General features: G+C 40.6%; 1 long non-coding RNA gene across 1 annotated transcript in view; it reads left to right on the top strand.

Annotated features, from left to right (window-relative positions):
- The window catches only part of LOC142360823 (uncharacterized), a 28,476-nt gene extending 11,624 nt beyond the window's left edge, over positions 1–16,852 (top strand). The window contains exons 2-3 of the long non-coding RNA XR_012763390.1: positions 13,569–13,726; positions 16,230–16,852. This is a non-coding gene — a long non-coding RNA (uncharacterized LOC142360823). The remainder of the gene's footprint in view (positions 1–13,568; positions 13,727–16,229) is intronic.
- The last annotated feature ends 4,286 nt before the right edge of the window (positions 16,853–21,138 follow it).

Below are 21,138 nucleotides of genomic sequence, written 5' to 3'. Positions count from 1 at the left end.
CTTCCACATAGCATGATAGCCAGTCACCCCAATTCATAAAACAAATACTGAAACAAAAAAGGGAGTGCTTGTTTTCCTGAACTTTTTAATCAGCAAACTCTTCCCTAAAGATGGATCAAGTCCTCTATTTTAATTTATTCAGCATAAACGAATTAAATTGAAGCCTGATGAGCTCACAGTTGGGAGAATGTCTCTGCAATGACTTGGAACACTTGCTAGGGATTAACCCCAAATCCCAGGCCCTGTATTCTTCTGCACTGCCATTTCTAGTGGCATCGTTTGTTCATAGTAAGAGACTTTAGAGCCCTTCTTTTGGAGGTTGCTGAGACTTACATGCCTTTCACCTGTGTCTTAAAATACTTATATGTTAATATTAGGCTCAACAATTCTCCAGTAAGAATTTTCTGAGAATCAGTTAGGAATCAATATTTATGAAGTTGAGTGTACGAGTTACAAAAAAGTAGTATTATTTTACCCTAAGCAGTAGGGGACTTGCCATGATTATGAAGTAGTAATTCCATTAGCTTGATGTCAAAGCTATGCCTGCATCTTTCCTGCTAAAGACAAAAGCCCTCGTGAAAGTGCTTGCTCATTATTAAGAAATAATAGGATAATACTTTGCAGTTAGGTATGAAAATTTTTATTCTTACATCAACAATATCTTAATGATAAGTATAACAGTAGCCGGTTGACATACTGAATTCTTTAGAAAAGTCGTTAGATATCAAGTGTTTTTAGAAGTTTTACAGAGAAGTCTCATTTTTAAGTCCAGATCATAACCAAAAGGTGGCAGTATTCTATGCAATATTAATTTTCAAAATAGTATAAAAATGCATGTGTTTATTGACACTTTGCTTCTAATATCAGATCAAACTGGATGATTGTATCCTGAAAATTATGTTGGGTTACGAAAAAGACTTACTTAGAATGAAATTCGAAATTAAATTCCTTGTTTATACCTGAAAGCTTGCAAGAAAATAATAATACTATATAAATTTTAGTTATTAGGTGTGTAGTGTTTCACGTGATATCTACATTGTCACTAAAGGATAATTTTGGGGTCTGGGTGTTCTTGTGGTGTGCTTAAGAGGATTAGAACTTTTCCTCTAAGTGTTGGCAGAGTTAACTCATTTTACTTTCAAAAAGAGAGAAATTAATCTCAACATAGTTTTAATAGAAGCCAAAATTGCTGCGTTAAAAGGAATTTGTTTTATACACCCTAGAGATGTAGTGTTTTTGATAGAGTATAGGCTTTTTTGTGCTGAAACAACAATAAGTTGAAGAATTATTGAAATATTGCTTGTCCTGCCTGCGAAGTTATTTAACTACACATCAATGTTTTGTCTCAGAATACTTTGAGATAAAAGTTTAAATATTAGTGGGAGAGAATGCTTGCAAGTGCAATTCTGTTCAAGCAAATGTTTCCATCTAAATTTTGATCCATAGTTATGTCAGATGTAGATGTGAAATTGCTGTAGTTACAGAATAAGTTGAAGTCCAAAGCAGTATTTTATGTTAATATGAAATATTTCTAAAAATCCCTTGTTACAGCCTTTTAGAAATATTTAAGAATCAAAGACCTATTCCCCTAATATTTGCCAGTCTATTTTCCTGTGAATGTATTTCATCCTTTTCAGTGTTGAAAAGTTTTGATAAACATTATATGTGAGAGAGAAGAAAACTTGATTCAGAGGGCAGGACCTGGGAAATACAATTGAAATTGTCCTGCTTTTTAATATGCTTCCATATTCACCTTCAGTAGAATATAATTCACACCTATCTATCTTTTGTAATGTCAAGTGAAAAAAGATACAGTTCCCCAGGGAACTGGAATTAATAGGCCTTGAGATTAATCACGGACTTCTCTCTCTTTTGCCACGTTATTTTCTGGAATAGCTCACTCACTGTGTCTCTAAGGGCTGTTCTGCAGAAGAAGACAAGAGACACGTTTTTGTTCAAGAACCATTTTGGTGTTCTCACATTGACCGGAAAGTGATGTGAAATTTAATTCTTTATTTAATCAAATGAGGCAGGGCATTGTATCACTAGCACAAATTCAGGAAACTTTATGAAGCTAAGCAGGATAAGGATATTGGACAAACATAGTTGGATGCTTCAGCTGTAACTAAGAGACTGTTTAGAAGACCAAAATGGATGTTAGTTTTTCACCAATAATTCATCACTTCTTATCAAAAAGAAAAGTCCTAAGGACGTATGAGTGTATAAATACTGACTTTGCTAATAATCTGTTTCCTGTGGGCTCCAGTGTTTGTGATCCATCCACTTCTAGAGTCTGTTCCCAAAGATTATTTTAGAAAAGCTTACTGATGTAGAAAGGCCTAGAAATTTCCTGAAATTATTCTGGGAACAAATCCAGAGGATAGTGAAAACTCTGGTACATATTCTTATTTATGGATATTGAAAAGAACCATTGCTTGGGGCAGTGTGTTCCCAAGATATTTAATATATCCCTGGAGGCGGTGGTGGAGGAAGTCTTCTCAGAGCATGCATCACATTTTAAGGAAATTTGGTGAGGAAGCACAGCATGACTACAGCAGTAATATATTTACATTACATTTCAAATACTGTGAGCACATCCAAGTCTAAAAGCAATGGCATACGCTTTAAATAAAATGTAGTTGTCATAGCTGTCATCATGTAGGTTAAAGATACTTTACGCATGTGCAGTTACATGACAGCGCAAATGATGCTCACAGTTTTACTCCTATAATTAAACTAGGGTTTTTTAATGCATTCAGGTATTACTCATAAAAGTCAACTTCTTTATGATCGTATGTAAGTAGAGCTTTAGGTTGAAGGTTTGTCTGCTAAGAGAAGGATGAGCTGCCTGAACGAAACGGAACAAGTTGGGGAAGGATTTGGAAGGTTTTCATGTTCGTGCATGGGAGAAGGCTTGCATCTGCGGGATGCATGTGTGCTCTCTACCATGTATTTACTGCTGTGGGTGGCCTGTGTCTATGCATTTGTTTCTGAGGGCTGCTATCTCTGCTCTTAGAGAGGCTGTGGTGTCCTCTTGAACTTCTTCTACCTCTGCCACCACCCTCTGTTTTGTCTTGATGCCAAAGGCAGCAGCAGGTGGAGCGCAGGTGGCTGCGCACGCATAGAGCCATTCCTGAAGGGCATGTGCTCCATTGCGTGTTGCTCATCGGGGGACACAACACTCCTGAGGCCCCAGTGCTTTACCCCTGTGTCTTGCTGATACTTCAGTAAAAATATAACTGGCTTATGAATTTTGTCCTCTGTGTTCCTTCAAGAAAACCTTGCGATGTGCGATAGATCAGCAGTTACTACTTACATGCTACAGTGTTGGTTTTGACCTGTCCATATTGTGGAAATTAATGGGACGTGCTGTCTCCCACTTGATAGTCCACGAATTCCATGTTTTTTGGTGTTTTTTCTGTAGTAGACCTTTTAGTAGCTAGCTTCCCAGCAATGTTTCCAAACTTCAGTTTTCATTGAGCATACTTCTTTTACTTTAAAAATAGATAACAAACATTTAATTGATGGGGAAAACTTGCCAAAACCTAGTCCATTACATCTGTATGCCTCTACTAAGGATTGCTTTTGGGGAATAAAGGCAGGACAAAATGTAGGTTCTAGGAAATGTTTGTGTTTCTTAGGGGCTTTGGTATTATTTAACTTGTGCGTAAAATGCAAATCAGTCTACAAGGGAAATACAATTCATGTAAAACTGTGCCCAGCTCTCTTGGAAGTCATAGGGAGACTTTTCAGGGACTGAAATGAAGTTGCGTAAGCCAGCATCTCCTTTGAAGGTGTTGTTCAGGATGACACTGCTGAAGAATGTGAAGACAGTGGGAGTGTTCCTGTGCTGTTTGCATGCTCTGAAGTTGCTGTGAAAGAATAGAAAGTGCACGTTTTCCTAACACTTTTTTTGTGGCAGTCATGGTTACTGTGCATATGTCATACGTGCCACACAAGCAAGAGGACAGCATTGGTTTTACAAGAAACTGCTGTTTCTATTGCAGATTATTGGGAGATAATATTCTAGATTCTGTAGAACTGGTATCTTCCGCTCCCACTTTTTCATAGAATCATAGGTTGGAAAAGACCTCGAAGATCATCAAGTCCAACTGTCACCCCAACACCACCATGCCTACTAAACCATGTCCTGAAGTGCCATATCTACACGTTTTTTGAACACCTTCAGGGATGGTGACTCAACCACTTCCCTGGACAGCCTGTTCCAATGTCTGACCACTCTTTCAGTAAAGAAATTTTCCCTAATATCCGATCTAAACCTCCCCTGATGCAACTTGAGGCCATTGCCTCTCATCCTATCGCTAGTTACTTGGGAGAAGAGACCAACACCTGCCTCACTACAACCTCCTTTCAGGTAGCTGTACAGAGCAATAAGGTCCCCCCTCAGCCTCCTCCAGACTAAACAGCCTCAGTTCCCTCAACCGCTCCTCATAAGACTTGTTCTCTAGAGTCCTCACCAGCTTTGTTGCCCTTCTCTGGACATGCTCCAGCACCTCAATGTCCTTCTTGCAGTGAGGGGCCCAAAACTGAACACAGTACTCCAGGTGCAGCCTCACTGGTGCAGAGTACAGGGGCACGATCACCCCCCTACTCCTGCTGGCCACACTATTCCTGATACAAGCAATGATGCCATTGGCCTTCTTGGCCACCTGGGCACGCTGCTGGCTCGTGTTCAGCTGGCTGTCGACCAACACTGCTAGGTTTTTTTCCTCTGGGCAGCTTTCCAGCCACTCCTCCCCAAGCCTGTAGCGTTGCATGGGGTGGTTGTGACCCAAGTGCAGGACCCGGCATTTGGCCTTGTTGAACCTCATACAGTTGGCCTCGGCCCATTGATCCAGCCTGTCCAGATCCCTCTGCAGACCCTACATACCCTCAAACAGATCAACACTCCTGCCCAACTTGGTGTCATCTGCAAAATTTCTGAGGGAGCACTCAATTCCCTCATCCAGATCCACTTGTGACCGGCTGCCAGCTGCATCTAACTGCATTCACCACCACTCTCTACGCTCGGCCATTCAGCCAGTTCTTTATCCAGCGAAGATTTTTGACATTCCTAAGCTCACATGTTTTGAAGAATTAAATTTCGTGAATGTCATCATGCACTATAATACATATTTTTCTCTAGAAGCTTTGGGGGCTTTGTTTTAAGGGCTGCTTGTCATTATCACAGAATCACACAGAATCACAGAATGGTAGGGGTTGGAAGGGATCTCTGTGGGTCATCTAGTCCAACTACCCTGCCAAAGCAGGCTCATGTACAGCAGGCTGCACAGGACCGCGTCCAGGCAGGTCTTGAGTATCTCCAGAGAAGGAGACTCCACAACCTCCCTGGGCAGCCTGTTCCAGTGCTCCGTCACCCTCAGAGGGAAGAAGTTCTTCCTCAAAGAACAATTAAGTGATATGCATTACTGGTTTTCTAACTCTGAATTTTTCTACTTAAAATTTAGAACATTTTCAGGACAATTTTCTATTTTAGGAGAAATTCCTAATTTACAAATTGCAGTAACACTGCACAAGGCGTAAACATCTTCTTCTGCTCATCCCATTCTTCCTTCAGGTAGGGATAGGGAGGACTTAAAGGAGGATTTTCAAACATGCAAGGTTATTCCTTGCTGCACTTTGAACTGACATCCTGCTATGGAGGCGTTTGTAGTGGGCTTCGCTGGCTTTAGAGGATTGGCAATAGTGGAATTTGTGAGGTAGTGAGATAGGTGGGTTGTTAAAGCTTAAAGCCACCTCCTTTTGCCTCCTGTGAGCGTGATCTGGTAAAACCTGAGTTTAACTGCTCAGAAGAATAGTTAGTTATTCTTGCATTCAATAGCCATTACTAAACGTGTAGTAATTTCTGAGATCAGATGTGGGTCAGTTTTTAACCCAGTTAACTGGGGAAGTAAAGCTTCTGCAATTATGCCATGGGTACCTCTGGTAGTCCCTTTGTAACAGTTGTTTAATCTGCAGGCCAATTCAGTCAAGTTTAAAAGTAGGGTAGAGATCCCTGAAGGGAAAATCTTCTGCAGTAGTTCCAGGGACTGAAGACAGCCCCTGAACCTATTTATTCATCTGCCAGAGGATGAGAGACTTGATTTTCAGCTGGATCTTCTGGCAGCCAGGTAGATCGACAGATACAAGTTAGCCCGTCAGGTGTGTATCTAGCTTCAAGATGTGAAGCGTTATGTCAGTTGTCCAACAGAAAACAATTGCGAGTGGATAAGGAGAGCTTGAAGATACGGTTGTAAAACAGGAGTGTGTGTGTGTTGAGGGGTGGGAGGGGGCTGTCAGTGTTACAGTTCATCCATGAGACACAAAGACAAAACCAGCTTTTTCAAGAAATACTTGACTGCAGCTAATAAAGTGTGCAACAAACCTTAAACTCTATTAATAATTGCTATCTAGTGTATCTACAGTTGAAAATATAATCACACAGGTTAAAGGAATTTAACATCAAAAAACTTAGCACTTTTGGACAATTGCTGTCAGTTTTGTGGACTTCCATGCCGAGTCTCACAGTCATCCTAAATTTATCCGAAATTATTATAAATTCTACTTAATATAGTAGAACTTTAAAATGCTGGAAGTCCTCAGGGACAAAATACATTCTCTAAAAAGACAAGGCACATCCATATGGTTGATGAAGCTTAAAACGTCTTATTTGATCTATGTGGCAACCAGCCTATAATCAGTCTCTAACACGACCTTTCTGCATATCAGACTTCAGGAATTGCTGAAATCATGAGAAATGTAAAAGCAGAAAGGAACTTGTTCATACTTTTCCCATAGTAGTGAAGTAGAGATCTAACACATGACTGAAGGGCAAGGTGTGGGTGGTGCTGCTTGAAATCCTGGCTCTAAGGGCGTTGCTCTTTTAGGCTCAGGTCAAGATTGTAGCAAAGATGGTGTTCTCTACTGTCTTAAAAGGATACGTGTGCTGCGAATGCAGTCCCTTGGAGGCATGGTTAGTTACTCAGAGGAAAATGCCTGTCCTCCCATTGGCAAAATGCGTGTAGGAATCGCAGCTGTTGCTACAAACACTGAGAATGTCTTCAATAGCTGTATACTCTGAGCGCAAATAAAACTGACTGGCTCTAGCTATTGCAGTTGTAGAAGTTACAATTTCTTTTCATCTGTGTGTTGCTCTGCCCTGGCTTAGGATAACAGGATGTAGATTTTGAAACATTCAACTGTGTGTGTAGGTACAAAATTTAAGGATATCCCTTAATAAAAATGTTCAAGCTGATTTACACAATTTTGACATAAAACCAGATATTCCTTCTATTTCATAGGAAAGCCAATAAGGTGGCTGGCTGCCTGTCTTGCTAACAAAAGCTTGTATGAAATAGCCCAAAGCAGAACGTTTTGCAGGTAGTACAATTCCAGAGTTTACAATACAGCTTAGTTTGCAAACACCAATAGGCTGTCTTACAAGGTGTCTTCATATGTGCGTGCACGTTGGTAGCTGTTCGTCCCTTCGTAATTCAGTATACTTTTAAGGTTTGCTAACAGAACTGTAATTAAATAGTGCTTGGGCAACTCCTAAAACTGAAGGTTTGAAAGTAAGGGATGATTCAACATGCTGCCTTATAAACAACAAGATACCACCTCAGTTCACTAAAATAAAATACACTTTTCCAGATTTTAATCATACAGGATTCAAATTAGCTTGGAATACAATTCAAAGTATTTATATTTCAGATTTCACTGCTCATAGGACCGTATATTTTCCGATTTACATTAGTTATACTGAGATTAAAAGAGAGACATTTGTAGGCTCTGAATCAAGATATTGCTGAAACATTAGCTGGTTCATTAATTTTAATGGAACTTCTCATGGAACAGGTGTGAACAAGACTGATTAATCCACGCTTACATCCATGAGCTGAAGTGTGATAGTTTTCATTGACAAAATTATACCAAGGAAAGTCCTTCTGTTTCTGCAGATCTTTGTAACAGTGTTGCAAATGACGAATAACTAACTTCAAGGTATGTTAATTAACCTGATGTATTTTGTGTCATGTAAGAAAGAGAATTGTCTCATAGGTTGAAAGAAGAGTACAAAAAAAAATTTCACACAAGAAATACATTTTTACTCATTTTATATTTTTGTGCCAAGTGCATGTATGCATAAGCAACTCTGATCATGCCAGAAGTATAATTTTATGACCATACTTTTGCAAGAATTTTTCATGTAATATTTGATTGATCACCTTTTGCTTTAATGTTCCTTATATATGATTTTGCCACTGAAAGCAAAAATATTAAATAGAAACACAGTATGACAAATGCAAATGTATTTTAACAATCCAAACTGTTGATTTAGAAATCCACAGTTCTGTGTAGAAAAGCGGAAATGTTTTTATAGAATCATAGAACGGTTTGGGTTGGAAGGGACCTTAAAGATCATCTCGTTCCATCCCCCCCTGCCATGGTCAAGGACACCTTCCACTAGACCAGGTTGCTGAAAGCCCCATCCAGCCTGGCCTTGAACACTTCCAGGGAGGGGTCAGCCACAGCTTCTCTGGACCAACCTGTGTCAGTGCCTCACCACCCTCAGAGTAAAGAATTTCTTCCTAATATCTAATCTAAATCTACCCTCTTTCAGTTTAAAGCCATTACCCCTTGTCCTGTCCCTACATGCCCTTGTAAAAGTCCCTTTACAGCTTTCTTGTAAGCCCCCTTCAGGTATTGGCAGGCTGCTCTAAGGTCACCCTGGAGCCTTGTCTTCTCCAGGCTGCACAGCCCCAACTCTCTCGCCCTGTCCTCATGGGAGAGGTGTTCTGTCCCTCAGATCAGTCTTATTTTCAGGCCAGTGTATGTCCTGGCATAGGTTAACATTTCCAAAGCAGCATTAATACCTGCTGTCTCCTGAGTGATTGTGGGAATGTGATTTTGAACTTTGGGCAAATTGCAAAATAGCTTTTACGTGCCTCAAGTAGAACTTAGATGCAACTTAAGTGCAGAAACACGGGAGAGCAGTCCTGGATCAGGTTTCATCTTGCCTATCCTTTCTAAGTGCTCTAAGAGCCATTATCAAGGTTTTTGGCACCATGGTGGTTTTTAGCAGTGAAAGAACACCGAATGACTGAATTCCAGCAAGGCCTTGTGACCTGAACTTGAGAAGTAGTGGCCAGTTCTGAAACCCAGTTTAATGTGCCACAACATCCTGATATTGACACCTTAAGTCTAACTTCTCTCAAAAAAGAGAGATTTTTAGACATGCTTTTTCTGATGTTACCACTGAGCCATGAGGAGAAAAATTTTGCTCCAGGCGTATTTGTGTTAAAGTAACTTCCACTGTAGCTTTGGTAATTGTTTCCATAGGACAAAAAGTGAAATGACTAATTAGCTGCCCCCATTCAATTGTCCTTCATGTCTTTCTGGACACCAATAAGAATTTGGCCTTTAAACTGAAGGAACTAGTTCTTAGCAGATTACATTTAGAATTATTTGTGACACAGAATGGTAAAACTTCTGTAAATAAATAGTACATTGAGTAATTTAATTCACTGATGTGCAGAGAATGCAGGTAAAAACTGTTTTAGCCATTACTGTGTAACTAAAGACAAAGTGAACGTACAGGATAGCTAGCTGAAATGGCAGCTTTCAATTCACTTTGTAAGTAAAATTACCTCATTTCCCCCTTTTTTTAATCCACATTTCATTTTACATTGTATTGTTCTGAGGAGGCATCATTAATCTTTCCAGTTATTCTGCTGTCATCCCGGTGTCCCCTGTGGCTTTGGGATGCAGAGCTTAAATCTTGTGAAAGTTCCTGGTGTTGGTACATCTGTGCAGGACTGTGATCGGAAGGAGAAAAATCTGTGATGATGCCGTGAATTGTCCCTAGGAGAGAAGTTGGCAAAACCAAGCATTTCTTTGGAGTTTTAGGCTGCAAGTCCCATAAAACAGTTTGCCAAACGTACGTAGCAAAACTGGAAACTCTGGTGAATTTTCATCAGCTGCACTGAAAATAAATTCTTTTTAATGGTCCTGTAGGCAACATGGATGGGAAGATTCATTGCAATGTGCTGCAACTAAGTCTCCGCATCCCCTAAACTTTCCTCTACGTGGGTAGTTAAACACTGCTGTCAGAAGTCTGGCATGGTTCACAAGCAGGATTCCTTCTGTCATCCACTCATCAGTTGCTAGCTCTTACGAGGTGCTGCCAGGAGAGAAGGAAATTGCTTGTAGTCTGTACAAAAGCACGTTGGCCCTGGCACCTGGCCCACGCTGGCAGCCATGGGAGAAGTATGCTTGTGCGGGGGGATGGAGTTGCTCGGGTAGAGCTCCTCCATCCTCTTCTCGGTGACAGTTCTGTGTTTTCATGCAGCTGTTTGTCAGGCTTTGAAATCGAACCAACTTTAGGAGTCAAGAGCTAGCTCAACTGAGAAGGATATGCGTCCAGTAACTTGTGAAGCCTCTTTAAAATCTGCGTGTGAAATCTTGACCATGCTGCAATCGATGGGAAGGTTTGAAGGCAGGAGGTTACCATTGACTTGAGCAGGATTAGACTTTGGCCTTGTGGGCCTATACTTGGCTTATAATTAAAAGTTGCCGATTCTTTTTAAAGATGCTGAAAACATGCAGTGCCCATTGATTGGCTTCTGTAGGACCTTGACTGGATGTTCACATTTCAAAAGATGAACCCTTTTATCTTCTAACTTACATAAGAATTCAAGAGCAATTTTAGACTTTTAGACTTGATCTTTCAGCTACTCCATTAATTTAAGGAAAGCAGTACCTCTCCTACCTGTAGCTACTACTAAGATGGGCATATAGAAACGCCACAGCATTGTATAGCCATCTGACAATTTCCTAAAAGTGCAAATGTTCTCTCTTGCTTACCAGTGAGCCGTCAGCTGGGATTTCCTTTTGTGTGTGCCATATTATTCCCTGCTTTATCTCTTTGCACTTGCTGTTGATAAAAAGCTGAATATAGAAGTAAAACTTAATGAAAATCAGAACTGATGTATGAATATGGCATTTGAGTTTTTTGCCTTTTTTTTAAAAGACAGGTAATATTTGTTTAATATAACCTGTATGCATTTTGGCTTTGTGGGTATACATACCAGTGAATGTTTCTGAGTCTTTTTGCAATAAGCCATATGATCATACTTTTAGCTTTTGTGTTCCCAGAATCTTAACACCTCCTCCCAGCCAATGACCCTATAATGAACATTGCATTTACATGACCAAATCTCATTACCATATGTCCATGCACGCTGTGGAGCTCAGGGCAGTTGAAGACTGCGGTAGTTAGGTCTGTGCAATAAAATGGAACACAACTCCAAATGTTAGATGGGGAATTTTTGCAAGGATGATGTTTAACAATAAAGACACTGAGGAGAAACTAATTTGAACTGGGTTCTTTATAAGGAAATTAGTTTGTTTTACATTGACAGACTGAGTAAAGGGTATTCTTTTTCTTAAATGTACACACCGTGAATGCTGGCAGATAGCTGTACAAGTAAAGAGATTTTTACTGACTGCCAGGGTGCACTCTTTTCAATAAAGCTGTCCATATGTGCTTTGAGAAGATAGTTAAGATTGTTTTTCCTCGGAATGATTAATGACAGAGGACATATAACCAGAGATTCAGGTTGACTTTGAGAAGGAGTCATTCAGATACGAAGGTTAAGTAAAACTGATCATTTTCATTGCACTTATTTGAAATGGTCATTTAAGATACAGCTTAACAGGGACAAATTTTTGGTCTAACACCCATAGTGTCCTTTTTAAGCCTTCTGGCTTTCTGTTATGATATAGTGACATTTTTTTCATATCTTAAAAAGACTTACTGAAGATTTTAATTTAGAAACTGTTTCATACCTTTATAAACTTCTCTATATATGCAAACTTCTCTATATATGTGTGCATATATATTTGCTCACATGAAGAGATATAGGACAAGGAGCCATCTCTGTATATAGTCTACCGATTCTATTGAAAATACTTAAATTATTCACTATAAAAATGCTTTGACTACAGGGTAATTTTTTATCATATATACACAGATGTTTTGTGAAGTGACATTTGAAAGCTCTCAAGGGATGACATTTCCACCACCTTCTTTGGAAGACTCTTGATAATCAAACAGGAACATCAGTAGGAACTTTTTCCTTGATTCATGGCCTACTTTCAATGAGTCCCTTTTTTTTTAAACTGTTTTTATAAGGAAAGACAAATTACTTGATTATACTGCTCTTCTGTTCCTTCATCTATCTATCTGCTTGTCTAACAGTCCTCTAGTAATTTCTGAACCTGGCAGCCAATTTCAACCAAATTTGACTGAGGATTAGAGGTCTCAGAACTATTAAGGTCTTGCACATGTCATGAAAATTGATACTAAAGGGGAGAGACTCAAGTGAGTGCCCTGCTGAGAAAAGCTCAGTCGCAGCTTGCCACCGGGAATCTGCTGAACTGATTGCAAGTTCACACTCGTGAAGTGAAACAAATGTAAGTACTGGCTAGGTAAAGCCTTAATTTTCTAGTGAACAACAGTGTTGGTTTTTAAAGTGTTTGCAAAAAAAGGTTTTTCTTGTTCTCTTTGCATTTGGCCCTCAGTTGACTTTTCTTCTCGGCAGCTGAATTTTTGCTTCTTCAGGGGGTAGTTGCAATGGGGTTTTCAAAACTGCACTGGAACAGATGTCTACTGAATTTCAGATGCTTTCAAAGTAACAACCTATATGTTAAGCTTAGAGTTCAGGGGTAACTAGCCGATCATATTCTGTGAGTAGTTATGAGGAATCTGGAGAAGTTATTACTTGGTTCACCTTCATTTTAGATTGATCATTAAAACTTTTATTGGATGATTGATACAATTTGTTGCAGAGGGAGTTAATGAAATCCATCCTGGTAATGCGATAGAGTTCTTAAGGTTTGTTATTATGGTAATACCTATTAGAATCATAGAATGCTTTGGGTTGGAAGGGACCTTTAATGTGGCTTAATTTCATTTCTTGCCAAAGCATGCTCTTATTTTCACAGCAGCTCCTGTTTTTATCTGAGAAAGTGCATGGTAGTGTAGCTTGGAGTCCATCCTTACTGAGGCAAAAGTCCCACTCATTTCAGGATTAAACTTTTATTGTTAATGATAATGGTCTTAATCTCAGTTAGTCCTCAGTGGGAGTGCAGACATAAATATTTGAATAAATATATTTATTAAACTATTTGTTCTGTCAGAGTAGAAACATCTAACATATTGTCACCCAAAAGGTGCCAGTGATCCTGATGGGTGCACGCTTCCCACCTGTCATGGGAAAGCAGTATTCCTCACCCCGTATTCACAGACCTCCAGGCTGGTGCCCTCGCTATTCCTTACCCTCTATTCACAGGCTTCCAGGCTGGTATCCTGGTGCCAGAGATGACAATTTATAGCTACCTGGCACCAGAATCACTGTCCTGCTGTGTACCTTAGCTTGCTAGACTTTGGCACATGTATGACTGATGTTCCTCTCCATAGGAGACCTCTGTATAGGAGTTCCTCTCTGTAGTAGCTGAGGTTCAAAGGGCTACAAAAGTGATCCATTGTCAATCATCTATTGCTTCTCTAGGAAACTGTGCTAACTTTTCTGGAAGTGCCTCCGCTGTCTCTCCTTCGCACTGCTGCGCATGGTGACATAACCATCAAATACCTTTCACTTTCCTCCACCGAGATTACAGATCCAAGAAGGGGCTTAATCCATCCAGGTCTCCTCAGATAACTTCTCAGGTACCCAGGAGTTTCCTGTAAAGAAACTAAGGTGCTGCTAGTACACTGATGCTGTTAAATGTGTCTGCTGTAGACCGTGACGCCTGTCCCATAGACCATCTGGTGCAGGATGGTCACATCCATGTTTTTCAGGACTACTGTACTCTGAGACAGGCTGGTCACACCCGTAGTATTTGACTTTTCTAAGCCTCACATGGTGGCCCTACAAGTTGCTATTTTTTATGTGTTTTTCCAATCAAAGTTTAATGTGTGGATTGTACTTCAGTCTACTAGAGCGGTGATTTCATTATATGAATGTTAAGGCATGTGCTGCAGGCTCTGGGGTATGACAGGGAGGAAGGTGTGGTTATTTGCAATCGTGTTGGAGGACTGCGCTAAGCAGGACCCAGACAGAGTGCAGGCTAGCCCGTGCTGTCTTTCGGGAGCAGTTGTTAGTGAACTATCCACAGAGCTGCTGTTGGGTTTTGATTTGAAGGGAGCTAGCTGATCTTCTCCAGCGGAAAGCGGGAGAGTAAGGCAGCTGGGTCAACGCTGCCTGGGAGCTTGTCAAGGAGCTAAGCGCAGTGTAGACATGTCCGCTCAGGTCCCCAGGTGATGCAGTTCATCTGCTGGAAGAGATGATGTCATACTGGGGTATTGCACGATATGAAGGAGAATACCCAGCTCCTGGGGCAGTTTTCTGGAGTGCTTAGTGCTTCCACTATAAATCCCCAGATTTCACCAGGTCTGGAACTTACCACCTTTGCTGTTTTCATGGTCTTGATCATGAGCCTACCCTTAAGGAAAACCATGCATGGCTTAAGGCAGCACAGGAAAGTTGAAGAACATTTTCCTTAGCTTTATATAACCATTTTATAACATCTCTTTGCTTATAGTCATCACTTTGGGTCATTTTCACACTTTTTCCACTTTTGTAGTATTGTACTGAATTGCCTTTACTATTGATTGAAAACAAAACCCAGTTCATTTTTATCACCATTGTTGAATTAAACTGTTGTTTCAGATGGTAAAAATAAGATCCATTTGGTATTTGAATGCTTCTGGATATTAAAACGTTTTCTGTCATCACTCCCTAAGCACAGGACTCATGACTAAGCATCACACCAGGGTCTGAGTCATAAAGGACTATAAGTAATGTCCAAATTCATCTGTGCTTCCTTGGAAGCATTTCCACCATTATGTCTTGAAGCTTTCCCAGCTGCAGGTGCATTATTCTGTCCATACCATGGGAGAAGTGAGAACTGGGTGCTTTTTCTAAGATTTATTCTTTTACTTTGAGAAAAATGTAGAAGGCATAGTTCATCATCTTAAGTTATCTTTCCTCTCCTTCACACTGTGTGCCTATGTTAACATTTTAGTGCAACTTAGGAGTGCACTTTTGAAACAAAACTCCCAGTTGTCCCTACTGACTGTGCTTTGCTTCTCGTTGTGGGGTAGTTTTGGAGTATATAGGCTAGATTCCTTTGGACGAAACTAAAATGGAGTATAGACTCCCAGAGGACACCTAATGCACTCCAGCCACAATAGGGCTTTTAGTCTATGAGACCACTCTAGAGTTAGTCCAGAATTCTCTAAAAAAAAATCAAGATAAAAGCAAAAAAAAAAAAAACCAAAAAAACTTAAAATGTGTGTACTGTGGATGTCAGGTCTTCCACATCGTGTGTTCTGCTCTACCAGTTCTGTCCTCTTGGTCTCCTGTAGATGTAGAAGCTACAGCACACAATGCAGACATTATATGCTTTTCAAAAAGAGAACATCTTGGAGTTGTGGGAACAGTAGACTCACTTGCTCACATTTCTTCTTTAGCTCTTTGGAAATTGTTTTAGTTTCCTGATCTCCTTACAGAGCAAGCGTGTGTGGACACCATACCATCTTGTCTTAGATACCTGGTTAGCCACTGAGGCACTGAACTTTGTCTAGGCACGTACTTGTAATGTGTGTTGCCTTCACCAAGAATTAGGATCAGCGGCTTTTTTGTGCAGGGTGAGGATGTGGAAAGCGGAGAGGTTTTCAGATGTGTATCAATTTGTTCTTACATTGATTTTACATTTGTTTCAGAGGAGTTACTCTAGAATTGCACTATTTTAAACAGTGAGAAAATTAAGGGCTATGGCTTGCTGTCGCCGTTTTATTTATGTGCCCCAAAATACCTTGGAGGTTATTCAAATAAATGCACTCCATTCCATGTCTGATGGCTTAATCATGCAAATGAATGTGTGGATGATATTTATTTGACTGTCCGTCATGTGGTCTCTTTGACTGCATGGTAGAGCATACTTTCTTTTTCCCCAAAGAGAGATATTAAATTAAATGCAAAAATAAACCCCCATGCTGTAATGCTACAGTTGAGATTTTAAACACACAAAAGTCAGGACATTCAGAGTTATGACTCCCTAGAGCCTGTAGCTCAGCCTTGTTGTACATGTGGTGTAGATTAAAGCCATGATTTCCTCTCCTTTCTGTACTCCTTTCTCTTCTGGATCTTTTCCTCTTTTTCTTTTAGCTTTGCTGTGCTGTCCGTGCCAGAGCTCCTTGGCGGGATGGGTGATCCTGTGAAGCCGATCCCGTGCACGTGAGGCTCCGGCACTGCTTGCGGCAGCAGAGGAGCGCAGCAAGGAGAAGATGGAGCCTGGGGATGGCGTCTGGGGAGCCCAGCAGCTCGGTGTGCGGCACGCGTGGGGCCGGTCCTGCCTCCGCTTCATACTCGTCCCACACTAGCTATCCTGTATTGCAGCATTGTCCAAACGGCGTGCATTTTTTTTTTTTTTTTCACGTATGTACACTTGTGTTGAATCTCTGATGCGCTCTGTTCATAGGGGTCTGTGTTATAGACGGGGTAGTAACTCAACAAGGAACCCGCAGGTCCTCATTCACTAATATTCTCTGAATATCACAGATACTCTGCAAATGAGATGACAATGTGATAACATTCTCGGGAGCCAGAAGTAGCCTAAGTTGACTGACAACGAAGGATGGGTGCTTCTTAGCATTCACGTTGATAAGAATTATCTGAAAAGAGTATGTGAGTTGCCACAACACTTTTATTTCCTGGGTCTTACCCTTTTTCCTTGTGACTTTTTATATTCTGTATTCCTACATAACCTGAATAAAGCATTATATACTCTCTTTGTGTGGTTACTCTTTCTTTGCTGGTCTTGTAAATGACTTGCAATGTTTTCTGGCCTGGCGTAGTAAAACTCCCAAAGTTCCTCAACAATATAAATTTCTGGAGGCCGATAGGTGTAAATTGCCCTGAAGAGAGCGCTGGTTTGTTTACACTCCTCTAGGCCAAATCCTGTAATGGAAAAGCTCATCTGTCCAACTGCTTTCTTTTTTACAAGTTCAGATCATTGTACCAGTCTCTGGATTTTCCAAAGAAAAAATAAAAGTATTTGAGGCTGTTGTTATTAGTAGCTAAAAGTTCCTGCCTTTTCAATTCCATAAACATCGAGATAATTATAATATTATTGTAAATCCTTTTGAAATAATAGTTTTGGTTTAGTTATTGCTTGTTAAGCACTTATTGTAGTAAAAATAAACACCTTTCTATTTCAGCTTATACCAGCAGGATATTATTTCCAAGCTCCTCAGGGCAGGGATTGTACTTGTCCTTATATCTGCAAATTATTTCTTGGAAGAGGGGCCCTATCCTCCATACGGCTTCAGCATTAATATTAAGTGATGGTCTTCATATGGAAAATATTGAGTCTGAATACATGGAATTTTGTAAATGCCATCAACCTACTGTACAATCATGACAGCACTTTTCTCTTTTAACTGCTCATATTTCTCTCCTTGGTTCTTCTAGATCTCTTTGTTTAATTGACTAGAGGAGAAGAAAGCAGAAAAGTGAGACTCTAAAGTCAATATCTGAAATGCAGTTGCTCTGAAAAATCATTTTCTGTTTTTTTGTGAGACGGATAATGGTTTTATGTCCAGATATGGCGAGTGTGATGATACCTGCATTACTGGTTTAAGCAGGAATTCTGTCTCGGGTCTAAATCTTCCCACTGCTTCGTGGGCTAAACTGCGCCGTGTGCCAGGCATGGTCACCCCTCTTCTCGTGTCCGGTGTCATGGGACTGCTGTGCTTCTGACAAACTCGGAGCTATCGTGCAGCTGCCTTTCTCCAGCCAGCCATACGTACAAAGGCCAGCCACAGTCTGCTCTGAAGTGGGTACACCTCCTTCTGATGGGTTCAGGCTATTGGGTCATACTTTTGTTCCGTTTTACCTCCTCTCTAAAGGCACCTCTTTCCTTGGGCGTATCAGAAAATTTCGTCAAAATGTTGTCTGTAACACGCTTCATCTCACTGTGATACTGTGACCCTCTTAGTAATGGACTAGCTATGAGTTAGCAATACTAGTCAAATAGCAACTGGGAAAGGAAGCTATCTGTAATTAGTACACTGTAGCTGTCTTTGCATGGTGGCTCCATGTACGCGTTGTGCTAGGATGCCGTGCGTGACCGCTCACTCATCATGTCCGTGTTGACCTCTCAGACAGCACCTTCGGAGCCTTCCCGATCAGCTCTGCCTGTTCCTGCAGGTTGATGGTTTTATCCCTTGCAAAGTTCTTACTTACTTGGTACAGGGAGCCGAAATCTGAGCAAGGCTGAAGAAGTCCAAGAAATAAAAGCAGATGTAAAGGAATTGGTTTGGGTGTGTGGTTTTACTCAGCCTTGCCAGTTCGGTTTCTATTTTACAACAAGCTTTAATGATGGGTAAGTGTTGTATTTTTAGAAAAAGAAAATACTTGCTAGTACAAAAGAAAATGTACTCCAAGATTTAGTGGGAATTATACTACCTTTTCTTCCGTGGTCTGAAGAAAGAAATAAACCAAACTGATTCAGGCCTGGTTTTGATAAAATAGGAGGAGAAATTCAGGGCAATCACAGGGAGAGAGTAACAGATATTGCAAGAAAATATTGGATGGAGTAGCAGTCATTGCCAGCATTATATTATAATTCAATGTACTAGGTTATTGGTTTTGTTTTTAATGAAATGCTGTATCTAGATCTCTAAAAGACAGTACCTTTTGTCCCTGCTTAAATATTTACAGATGATATTTGGAAGCTGTTATCATAGTTAAATTAAAAGATCCTACTATTTTGTATCTTGTATGTTTGCACAAACCCTATCAGTTCACATTTAATAAGATTTACTATCAAGAGAACCACAAACTGTTTAACTTTAAAACAGCTGCAGCTTAGACTAGATTTATTTAACTCAAATAAGGAATTATGGAAACAATTAAATTTCTTCCATATTTTCATGTCACTGACAGGCTTCCAGTTCAGCTTTACAATATGGTGTTTCTTTGCAAACAGCTAAAAGGAGACATTCCACAGGAACAGAAAATTTGCCATTGTTGTTATTACAACAAGCATATGATATCTGCCATCAACAGCTGGGAAAGTCTCCATTTAAATAAATATTAGAGAAAGAAATATTTTAAAACACTTTTAAACTAAGTCCCGGTAGGTGTATATTGCAAGAGCACACACCAGTTTAACTCAGGATTATACTGATTTTCATTTTTGTTGTTCACTTGGTGAGTCTGCCTTAGATCATTTGTTTCAGTACGTTCACATACTTACAAGAAACCGTTTCAGTTATGCCCAATGTGCCTGCCATTAAAAGTTACAATTTGGATTTGTACTTGCTTATGAAAGATAAAATAAAAAGCAACACGTTTCAACCTGCAAAGTGTTGTCAGAGATGCATTTTAGGAAGGGTTCCCCATTGACTCATTCTTTGTGGACTATTGTTATAAATGTGAGGCTCTTCTGTCCCGCAGCAGGGTCTGTCTGGCAAGCCAGGTTATTTTCAAAAGCAATAAAAGACATCCATAATAAGAAAAATGACTTGATAGTTCACTGTGTCCTTCCTGCTCCTAATGAAAGATTGTTCAATACAGCGTATTTTGCATTACTTTGTCCAGTCCACTTTTTAATAACTCATGGGACACGATTCTCTATGCCTTGCTGATGAAGTCCACTCCTCTGTACATCTAGTTATTACAATCTCTCATGTGGATTATTTTTTTCCCCGTAAGAGAATTCCTCTGTTCTCTGTTACATGCTCTTGTATTGCCCTCCACAACTTTTCCCAGCGGTAGGGGCTTTGAGTGCTTGTCACTGTCATGACATAAGATTTTACATTCCTCTCGTCTGCCTAAGAGGAACTAGTCCTTCGTAGGCTCTGTAGGATCCAGCTGGAAGCAGTTAGTCCTTTTAGAGCCTCATTTTTGCGCCCAGCTCAGATCAACAGGGGGAAGGAGAAAGCTTGTCCCCTTTTTCCCTCTCATGAGCACAGGGCAGCATATTTGAAATTTAACAGACAAAGCAAGAATATTTGAAATTTATGCATAAATCCTTCAATGTAAGGGAGTAAGCGCTCAGTTTCTTCGTAGCCGTTACAAAATGCATGCTCTCCTTTCTTTCACGCCTCATGGTTTGCTACTAACCTGAGAATTCTGGAGGTGACCCAAAACAGAAGCTGTGACTGAAATTTGTACCTGAATGTGACACTGCTTCAGATCCTTCTGCACGTCTCAGTTCACGATGCTGACTGTAAGGACACAAGTTATTCTGCGTCACTGCGAGCGCTCCAGCTAGAAAGGCCTTCTCTCTGCAGCCAGCGCTGCACGCCAGGCTCCGAAAGGAAGACGAGCAACCCCAATATTGCTAACTACTCTTCCCTTACATCTTTGCTTCTAATTGTATCTATTTTTTGTTTCTTTTATATTATTGGTGGGAGCTGTGAGATGATGAGAAATATTTGGATTAATTCATTGCTCTCTTTATGGATCACTGCTTATTAATTAGTATTTATTATTAAGCTGCTTATTGAGGAAAAAAGAATCTTTTTTTCCTGATAGAGCTTGTTGTAATGCCCTGTGTAATCCTCAGTCAGTGCCTCTTTGTGCCGAGGAGAGGGCAGAGATGAAGGACGGTCTGCTGTAGGCAGAGCTGAAGAAAATCGCCTGCATAGCTGAAACTACCGCTGGTTGGAGACCCTGGTTCAAAACTGCTATCGCGACAGTGACGATCACATATCCTCACGTGAGGAGGAGTTCACCATCATCGGGAGAGGCTGCGAGGAGCTGCCATGGCCGGCAGACAGAGCCCGGAGCCTCCCTGCCGCCCGAGCAGCACCAGGGCAACACACTGCCCGGGCACCGGCGCTTCTCCGAGCCCTCAGCAGCGAGTCCGACCGGGTTGAAAGAGCTTTGTATTGTGTTTTTAGCCTAGAAGATTTTCCTGCTGGTTTTCCTCAGAGTTTCTACCAGGCAGCAGCAGTTCTGAGGGTCCCTGAAATGCCTCCTGCCAGGCACGGAACTGCCGTGTGAGTGGAGCTGCACCTCATGCTCCTCTGTCTGCTCAGACAATTAAGAGCTGTTGTTTCGCTTC

The sequence above is a fragment of the Opisthocomus hoazin genome, chromosome 3, assembly GCF_030867145.1.
Source record: "Opisthocomus hoazin isolate bOpiHoa1 chromosome 3, bOpiHoa1.hap1, whole genome shotgun sequence".
NCBI lineage: Eukaryota > Metazoa > Chordata > Aves > Opisthocomiformes > Opisthocomidae > Opisthocomus > Opisthocomus hoazin.
The sequence above is the reverse complement of the archived record's forward strand: the minus strand, read 5'-3'. Positions and strand labels throughout refer to the sequence as shown.